Raw genomic sequence first — 10,703 nt, forward strand, 5'->3', positions numbered from 1 at the left:
CGGCGATAAAATATGTCCCACTAACCTTTTTCCAATGGCAAATAGACAAAGGGAACGAATGCTAATAATTTAAATGCTTTAACTAAATACCGCCAGTTCCGTCCGCTTCCTTTTCGTTGCCTTAATAGATGAAAACGCGTTTAAAAAATTCCGTTCATGGCCTGTTCCAGACAAGTTTCGTGACTCCACTGCTCGCAAGAGGAACGTAAAATACGGAAACCAGTTTTTTCTTTTCTTGTGCTCTGCAGGTTATCCTCATTAACTCGGTTTAACCGCAGTCCAGCAGAGCTTATACTAACAAACACCGGCACTACCGGCGTGTAGCGCCATTTAGCCGTGTAGTGCATCTCGTTAACCCTACAAACATCATTTCATTTCGCTCCTCTCGCCACGACGTTCTGCGTTTCTGCAATCGCTGTCTGTCTAACGGCATTATAACTGCGACCTGCGGGACCCTCGTTAAATCACGGCGAACGGGTTCATCAAGGAGCAGACTCCTCGTCGGAGTGCAGAACCCTGTTGGCTGCGGAGTGGTCGTAGGGAAGACGTGACTCGGGGATTTTACACTGGTCGAGATGAAACTCACCGGTGAGTCGCAACGGTGTTACGACACGAGCCACTTTGGATCCCAGGAACGATCGACAACTCTCGATCTAGTCTTCATCGATTTAAAGTCAGATGAGACGAGTAAATACCAATTGAACATGACCTAGCTGTGGCTCAGCAACGAATTTCCTTTGAACAGCTCTTTCATCGGAGAGCGATGCAGGGAGGGGGGGGGGGGGGCGATCACAAGGTCAGTTCTCGAGTGTAAGCCTGAACATCAGTTTTTCCGCATCATCGCAATCAAGACATGTACTAGAGACCAGGAGGCGATTGGTGAAGGAAACTATGGATCAGCATGTTCATAAGGAAAACCATCCATTACATGGGCACGTTCCAGCAACCCCAAGATTGAGGTCCGGAAAAAGATTCCTCTAGACCACATCCGTCTGGCAACAGCAGCTACAACATGGAAACAGTTGTGGGTTTCTCGACCTGAGACCCGCTGTCTTCCTTCGGAAACGCTCCCACCTGCACACGGACGGAGCGGGATCTTGTGGAGACTACACATCCACCGTAGTTCTGGAGTTGGGAGATCCTGGAGTAATCTCTATAAGCGACACTTAACTGTGGATATCACCAGCTGTCACTGAGGAGCATCTTGCAGAGGAGATCTTTTACTTGCAACTCGGAACGCAACTGAAGTTGCAAGATATCGATCAACAGTAGTGTAGCTTGATAATTATTTATTTTATTTGCTTCTAATGGTAATTATCATGTACTGGATTATTTTTCTGGTTAACGACCTTGCCACAGTGGTAATGACGGTTCCCGTCTGATCACCGAAGTTAACCGCTGTCTGGCAAGGCTCTCACTTGGAAGTGTGACCATTCGGTCTGCCGAGCGCTGTTGGCAAGCGGGATGCACTCAGCCCTTGTGAGGCGAACTGAGGAGCTACTTGAGTGAGAAGTAGCAGCTCCGGTCTCGGAAACTGACATACGGTAGGGAGAGCGGTGTGCTGACCACGTGCCGCTCCGTATGCTCGTCCAGTGACGCCTGCGGACTGAGGAAGACGCGGCGGCTGGTCAGTATCTTTGCACCTTCATGGCTTGTTCGTGCGGAGTTTTGTTTAGTTTAGTTTAGTTTTTTTCTGGCTGGAATTAATAAATAAATAATAACAAAAGATATTTGCTAAACGATTTAGATTATTGCAATTGTGCTTTCACCCAGATGAAATGATAGCAAATGCGTACTGATCCGAGTACAGACTCTTGTTGCATCCATATTTCACACAGAAATATCAGTATCAAATTTGGTTTTTCCATGCAAGTTCATAATGTCATCGGTTGATAGGTCATTCTAGTTTGATGCTGCTAAGAGAGACTGATCACAAATCGTAAATGACGGTTCAAACAAAACGTAAGCTTCCTCATTTTTTTTTAAAGGAAAGAATTTTCAGCTATTTGACTGTAAGTACTGTTCCTTTGTTTCACACATTCATAGCCGCTGTATTTAGGCCATGACGTGTCACATAGTGAGGTCACATGTAAGGTAAAGTTTCAACATGCATCTGCAAATGGCTATAAATCCGATATCACATATGGCACTGATATATGTTTAAATTGCACGCGTTTTGTGCAAGATCTACTGTACTTGTCGTACAACGACTAAGACGCAAGGTATCATACTGTCACGTCGTAGTCAGAATCAGCGTCAAACCCGAAAGCGGGGTCGTCGGTGAGATGCATTACATAGACCCGAAACCACGGACATCAACGTGCAGCCAGGACGCAACTGACCTTCTGAACGAATATTCCAGAATACCGGCATTTATACAAACATTATAAACATAAGATATTCCAGAAACCTCTCAGAAATGATAAATGCTAAACAATTGCTGTTATCGGGTTTAAACGGGCGACACGCAGCACGCCGGGCTGCGACGCTAACGTCTACACCACAATGTATGCACCATGGGCCGTTGCAGTGTTACACAATCTACAATACAACAAAGTGCACTTAGCCCCAAAATCGAGTTCTTGAAATCGAGTATTCTAGTTCAAAGCCTTATCCACTTAACTAACTGGGGAGCCCAGCTACACAGTCTGTAATGTAAATATTTGTCTCCTTGTTATTATTGTTGCTAAACATTCCCTTCATTTGACGTCCATTTTTAACCGAAAATATATGCAGGACGCAATTTTGTTTGAGATATTTTTATACTGTTAGTATGCAGCGGATCGCGCTGTGGCGTCCGAAAGCGAGAATATATGTATACTGTATGTTTCTTAACCTCAAAAGTAGACCCGAGGAAAACAAATTCTCCTTGAATTGAGAGGATATATGTTACCTAAAACGCTATTAGACATTTTACATTTTTTACGACGCAATAAGGACGTAAGTTATGACTGTAAAAAATTAAGCCGATATCTTTACAGAAGAATCGTTAAATTGGCAATAGTCCACCTCGGAGGAAGGCAGGAATACGAGAATCGATACTGACCCTTCGACTTAGAAAACAGACAGCAGAAAGGCAAAACCTACATTTATGGCATCTGTAGATTTGGAGAATCCTTGGGACAATGTTTGACAGGAATAGGTTCTTCTAAATTCTAGTGCTGGCAAGGACAAAATATAGAGAGTGTAAGCTTTCACGGAAACCAGGCGACAGTTACAAGAGACAAAGGACGTGAAATAGCTCCATCCATAAGGAAGCAACAAAGTAAACCGAAGAGAAAATTAGAAAGGGGATCGAATTTATCAACGAATAAATAAAAGAATTAAGGTTTTCTGACGACATTGTATTTTAGTCTGAGACGGCCAATGACAAGGAAGATCGGCAGAATGCAATGAGTATTTTCTTCAAAATAAATCATTAGATCAATCCCAACTAAAGATGAAAAAGATTATGCTGGGCACTACATTAGGAAATATTACTGTAGAACAGGTTTGCTGTCTGATTAGGAATGTAACAGACGATGGATGAAGTAGAGAGGGAACAAAGTGCAGACTTAAAATAGGAAGAAAGGCGTTTCCGAAAAGGAGAAATTTGTTAACCTCTAATGTAAATTTAAGTCTTACGAGCTCTTTTCTGCGAGTGTTTGCTTGTAGTGTAGCTTATGAGAAAATGAAACGTTGACAGTAAGCAAAATAGATACGAAGAGAATAAAGATTTTGAAATGTGGTGGGGAAGATTGCTGGAGATTAAATGGATAGATAGAATAAGTAGGAGGTATTGAGCCGTGGAATAATTAACTACATGAAAGGGTCAGTTGATACGACAGACCTTGTGGCGTCAAGGAATAGTCTGTTTGGTTACAGACAGATGTATGGGGGTTGGAGGTGGGTATAAATTGTGGAGGGAGACCTAGGCACGAACACAGGAAGCAGTTTCAAATGGATGTAGGTTGTAGCAGGTATTCGGAGATGGAGAACATGGCGATCACTATGCAACCATTCATTGGACTGAAGACAAAAAAACCAACAATAACAACGATGACTAGGAAAGTCCAATCTCACCGAACCAAGTATTTGTAATGTAATGGAAATTATGTAGAGAAATGAAGCTCAGCGCCGTACGTCATGGTGATGTGACACTCATATGTAATAGCTTTGAAGTCGACAGTATGTTTCAGCACGATAACGACCGAGCGTATGACACTAAGCGCATCAGAAGTAACAGCGCGATCGGCCGACGCTGGCTGTGGAGTTAAGAGGCATCTACTGACCTACAGTGGCAGCGATGAGCGGCTGCTGAGGTCCATGCAATCTACTGGAAACGTCCTCACAGAGCCGGAAGCCGCGCCGAGGGCAGGCGCAGCCCTCGGCGCCTGCGATTGCACAACCCTGCAGCCACCACGGCCGCGGCAAGCGCCCAGTCTTCAAAGCCGGTAATTTATCGTTGCCTTCGGATGGACAGGTACCTCCGTGCGTTCAGCTACGAGTTCCCACTGCTCAAACGGGACGGACTATAAATCACTAATCGGCAGTCAGTTAAACCTGTGTTTATTTTTTTCTCATTATTCGCTTAGGGTAAACTTGCGAAGTTTACATACGTATATAATATATGCATATAGTGTTAGATTACAGACGACTGTTTTGTAAACAATGTATACTTACATTCATTGTCATTTTTTTACTCCTGTTCTCCTGAACTACATTTTTAAAAGGAATTAAATGACCTTCTACCAAAGCATAAAAATCACGGGACTGAAAAACATTTGTCAGGACTGTTAGTGCACGACTGATTTTCTGTCCCAACTTGTGTACCATTGCACTGTAACAATTTCCATCAACATCGTTGACAACAGTGTAAGTGAAATAGCTGATTACAACACAGCCGGGAAAGTTCTGGACGAACCGTTAGACGAAGCGAACGAGTAGGCCTTTCCAGATTTGTTTATTTATTAAGCGTATATTGTTAACGGTAGTCGCATTTAACGTAGAACGCAACTGATTCTATACATGTCAACATCCATTCTGTCTACTGCTCAAAACATTTCTGCTGTTTGTTTTCCATTAAGTTGCGCAAGAGACCCGCCATCTTTCCCTTCCGATTTTCGCATCTTTTTATGTTGCCCTTAATCGCCATTCTTTGTGTGGAACACTTAGCTTTTCCAGACTTTTACTTGGTTTCAACGTAATCAAATAATCACGGGAACCCCAAGAACCAAAAGCCAACGGCCTTGCCGCAGTGGTAACACCGGTTCCCGTCAGATCACCGAAGTTAAGCGCTATCAGGCTGGGCAAGAACTTGGATGGGTGACCATCCGGTGTGTCCAGCGCTGTTGGCAAGCGGGGTGCACTCATCCCTTGCGAGGCAAAACTGTGAAGTAAACTGACATACGACCGGGAGAGCTGACCACATGCCCGTCCATATCGGCATCCAGTGACGCCTGTGGGCTGAGGATGACACGGCGGCCAGTCGGTACCGTTGGGCTTTCGTGGCATATTCGGACGGAGTTTAGTTTAGTTTAAGACTCAGAATGAATTCCGAGAGGAAGCTAAATTTTACAGCAACTGCAGAACAGAATAGTTGTGATTCCAGAATGAATCCTTCACTCTCTACATGAGTGTGCGAAGTTTAGAAATCCCCTGGGAGAATAATTCTGCGTGCCGGACCGGGACTCGAACCGAAGAGATTGTTTTTCAAAAGACTGTCAGACGAAAATGGAACACACTTCCCCACTTACCATTTCATATGCAGTCGGTGGATACGTGTACCAATGACATGGGTACACCATTAAAGGCGAAGTATTGGTTTATTCACTGGGTCTCATATCCTTAAAAAATGGGTCTCGTATGCTTACCTTCTGATTTTTCACACAGAGCTTCTGCGTTTCTCATGAAGAGCCCACTCTTTAAGTCTTTCGGTTAGTAATAAGAATGGGATGGGCTTTCCAGGGTCTTAGCGAGAATTTCAAGATGAGTCCTTCCAAAAGGCCAGTTCCACTTGATTGTGCTCTTCGTGCCCTGCTTAGTTTGATCTCTGTCTGTAACGACCTTGACCTTGGCGGGACATTAAATACTCAAATATATTGGAGAAAACTGATCTCCAGGCGTCCCCAGCAGGAGAGGTTCGGGTGCCAAGTTGTAAGGAAGTCTTTTGAACTGATGCTACACTGGTCTACGTGTGTGTCGATTATTATGACGATGATGATGAAATAAACCGAGCGGGGAAAATCCCCAACCCGGTCCGGAATCGAATACTGACCCGCTTCATGGCAGTCAGATGCGCTCGCGACTTATCTGAGGAGGCGGACGATACTGGAGAGTAACTTCTGTAATAAGTGCTGAAACGAGTGAGACAGATGCCACTTGTATTTGTCGAAATATTCCAGTAATTTCTGATCCACACAGAATGCATAATTTTACAGACTTGAAAGCGTGATACGACTCCATACGACAGGAAATCAAATAGGACTGTTTATTTTACTTTATTTGGCCTCACGTTTTACAGCCCGGTAAACATTCTTCTGTACGAATCTAGTTTCTTCATGTTATTTAATGTACAGTCGACGAAGAATGAGCACATGACACCAGCAAACAGTTTGCAGATATCCACGCAACGTGTTGTCCAGTGAAACGCTGCGGAGATGAATCGCGATTTTCTCCTTGTAACACGGGTGCTGCCAGCATCCATGCTTATGCTGTATCATAATGTGACTAGAGGGTAACAATGAAACATTTAGCCCCGCGCCGTACCAATAGTAAAACTAAACGACAGAAGTGACATCGAAAGAACGTCAGCACAACAGGTCTTGCAGCAGTCATTAAGAAAAGTTACACATGCAGAAGTAAATATAAATGAGAAATTATTTTTCATACAACAAGTGTCTTATGAATCTGACAGATTGATACTGTAGACAAGTTGGTCGAGAGGATAACAGTTTTTTTTTTTTTCGAAATCTGTAAAGTAGAGATGCTCACTGAACAAACACAAATGCTTTCAGTATCCAGAAGGCGCAAAGTAGCAGCTCTTGAATTTGGTCACACAGCGTTTCTTTGCGCTCTGATGTGTGCGCAGCCGGAAGAACGACACACGTAGAAAGAAATTTTCCGTAGTCTCGACGTAAGACCGTGGCGACTACTGCATCTGCACGAATCGGTTTCTCTTTGACTGAGGTAAGAAGCCCACTGTGAAAGCAGCAGTAACTGTTTAGTTTATATTTATTTTATTTTTGGTGACGTTTTGTTACGCTGCTGACCTCTTCTGCCCGCACTGTTTTAACTAGCACTTCAACCGAGGCAGGCGAGTATCGCTGTTGTGAGGAAATGAACTGCAGGTTACCACGAGTGTACTGCGGCAGATGGTTTGGTGGCCTTACAGAAGGATCTGCCTACTCGGCGAGGACAGAGCAGGACGAGGCACTCTAGTTTCCCCATTGCGCGATGGCAAAGCGGTATGGTGACACTCAGACTGTGAGTCCTTAGTAGAAACATTTTCTTACCAGAATGTCCTGTTTAGGGTCATAATTGGATAAGTAAGCAGATAACTCTCAAATTTTTGGATTTATTAAATCAGTGCTGGCTGCAGAAAAATATCTCTTTCATTTCGGAAAGAAGACATGGTCGGAGGAAATCATAACATTCAAGATCTATAAAGTAGCGCTAGTGTGTGTTAGTATATCCTGCACCTTGCCTTTTGAAATCTTGGTTGCAATGACAGGCTTAGGTGTGGCGTGACCCATGGTGTGGGTTAGGTTGGGAGGCAAAAATTTTGTGCTCAGTTGGCGAAGCCAACAAATGTGAATACGAGTTTAAGGGTGTGGTGAGAGCCCGATTTTAAGTTCGCATTGTCTTAAATGCATGTTTCGTTACCAAAACTAAAACCGAAACTTAAACAAAAAACACGATTTCACATATTAGACACAGCATCGTCAAGTATTTTGGTGTGTATGAAATACATCTAAGATGTCACATATTCCTACAAGAGTCAGAATTGGTCAAAACTAGAAGAAAAGTATCTATAATGATATGTTCTGAAGCCGACACCTGTGGACGTGTGGGACTTTCAACATCCACAGTTCATTGCCTGCGTTTTGTTTATATACACTCCTGGAAATGGAAAAAAGAACACATTGACACCGGTGTGTCAGACCCACCATACTTGCTCCGGACACTGCGAGAGGGCTGTACAAGCAATGATCACACGCACGGCACAGCGGACACACCAGGAACCGCGGCGTTGGCCGTCGAATGGCGCTAGCTGCGCAGCATTTGTGCACCGCCGCCGTCAGTGTCAGCCAGTTTGCCGTGGCATACGGAGCTCCATCGCAGTCTTTAACACTGGTAGCATGCCGCGACAGCGAGGACGTGAACCGTATGTGCAGTTGACGGACTTTGAGCGAGGGCGTATAGTGGGCATGCGGGAGGCCGGGTGGACGTACCGCCGAATTGCTCAACACGTGGGGCGTGAGGTCTCCACAGTACATCGATGTTGTCGCCAGTGGTCGGCGGAAGGTGCACATGCCCGTCGACCTGGGACCGGACCGCAGCGACGCACGGATGCACGCCAAGACCGTAGGATCCTACGCAGTGCCGTAGGGGACCGCACCGCCACTTCCCAGCAAATTAGGGACACTGTTGCTCCTGGGGTATCGGCGAGGACCATTCGCAACCGTCTCCATGAAGCTGGGCTACGGTCCCGCACGCCGTTAGGCCGTCTTCCGCTCACGCCCCAACATCGTGCAGCCCGCCTCCAGTGGTGTCGCGACAGGCGTGAATGGAGGGACGAATGGAGACGTGTCGTCTTCAGCGATGAGAATCGCTTCTGCCTTGGTGCCAATGATGGTCGTATGCGTGTTTGGCGCCGTGCAGGTGAGCGCCACAATCAGGACTGCATACGACCGAGGCACACAGGGCCAACACCTGGCATCATGGTGTGGGGAGCGATCTCCTACACTGGCCGTACACCAATGGTGATCGTCGAGGGGACACTGAATAGTGCACGGTACATCCAAACCGTCATCGAACCCATCGTTCTACCATTCCTAGACCGGCAAGGGAACTTGCTGTTCCAACAGGACAATGCAAGTCCGCATGTATCCCGTGCCACCCAACGTGCTCTAGAAGATGTAAGTCAACTACCCTGGCCAGCAAGATCTCCGGATCTGTCCCCCATTGAGCATGTTTGGGACTGGATGAAGCGTCGTCTCACGCGGTCTGCACGTCCAGCACGAACGCTGGTCCAACTGAGGCGCCAGGTGGAAATGGCATGGCAAGCCGTTCCACAGGACTACATCCAGCATCTCTACGATCGTCTCCATGGGAGAATAGCAGCCTGCATTGCTGCGAAAGGTGGATATACACTGTACTAGTGCCGACATTGTGCATGCTCTGTTGCCTGTGTCTATGTGCCTGTGGTTCTGTCAGTGTGATCATGTGATGTATCTGACCCCAGGAATGTGTCAATAAAGTTTCCCCTTCCTGGGAAAATGAACTCACGGTGTTCTTATTTCAATTTCCAGGAGTGTATGAGGCAATATTCATAAGACATGGCATAGTAAATTACCACAGTTAGTAACTGTGGTCACATGTAAATACTGCAGCAATCATAGAGGTGGCCCATCAGGTTAACTTCAGCGTCAGTGTCTGGGACGGATGTGTCGGTGACGGACTTACAGGACCAGACACGTTTACCAAACAGATTAACACGTGCTGTGTATCTCCTATTCCTGCGTAGTTAATGACTAACGGTATTGGAGAACGTCATCCATGCAGGAAGATTACGACTGTGTTCAGTTAACTTATGGGAACGCAGCCGGATGACGTCGTCGATAACCGCCAGTATTTCGACAGGATGCCACCATCTTATATGCGGTTTTCTTTGAAAATGATAGGGTGCTCGCCTTTCTAAATATCGGCGGTCCTCGACAGCGTCACACGGTGTAAGGTGTCTGAACACTGCGAACGTCGGGAGAAACCCGGATCTCACAAGGACTTTGGCTTATGTACGACAGGCAACACACCATTTTCTACTGATTGTGCGACAGTCCCTTAACTGAATGTTTCGTGGGCGATGGAGTGATCTAGGGTGTCCGGTGTCATGGTCTCCCACTTAGCGGACACGAATGCGTTGGATTTCTGTCTATAGGGACACTTAAAGGTATTGGTGTATTTCCAACCCATCAACAATGTGCAGACGTTACTGAACAGTTTGACCAATGTGATGCAATCTGAATGGAGCTAGGTGTATTTGAAAAGCATATTCACAGCAAGAAGGATTGAAGGATATGTCAGGCAGGACGCGTGGTAACTCACATGCAGCACTGCACGTAGTGTCTACTTCTACGTAACAGACAGTTAGGAAAGAGAGGGTAGACTGACGCATATCTTAACGAGTGTTGATTCCCGGACGTATGATTATTTGAACTTTTCTTCTAGTTTTGACCAACATTATCTCCTGCAGGAATATCTAACACTATTTTTTTAAACGCCTTGTTTGAGATAAAGCAACTTTGAAAAATTATTCAAGGTAGGAGTACTACAAAACTCTGACCATAGAATAATTTGAAATATTATAACTGAGGACCGATTGGTATTATAAAGGGAAAATCCAATGTCATGAAACTACAGCAGACAGCTGAGAAATATACAGAACTCATTCAAAAGCTAGAAGTTTACGTCGTAGAGTATGTATTTAAAAGCCATCGATAACC

At 45.3% G+C, this 10,703-nt stretch overlaps 1 pseudogene; it reads left to right on the top strand.

The window, feature by feature from the left end:
* The first annotated feature begins 5,218 nt into the window (after positions 1-5,218).
* LOC124799589 lies at positions 5,219-5,336 on the top strand (annotated as a pseudogene).
* Positions 5,337-10,703: the final 5,367 nt, after the last annotated feature.

The sequence above is a fragment of the Schistocerca piceifrons genome, chromosome 5, assembly GCF_021461385.2.
Source record: "Schistocerca piceifrons isolate TAMUIC-IGC-003096 chromosome 5, iqSchPice1.1, whole genome shotgun sequence".
Taxonomy (NCBI): Eukaryota; Metazoa; Arthropoda; class Insecta; order Orthoptera; family Acrididae; genus Schistocerca; species Schistocerca piceifrons.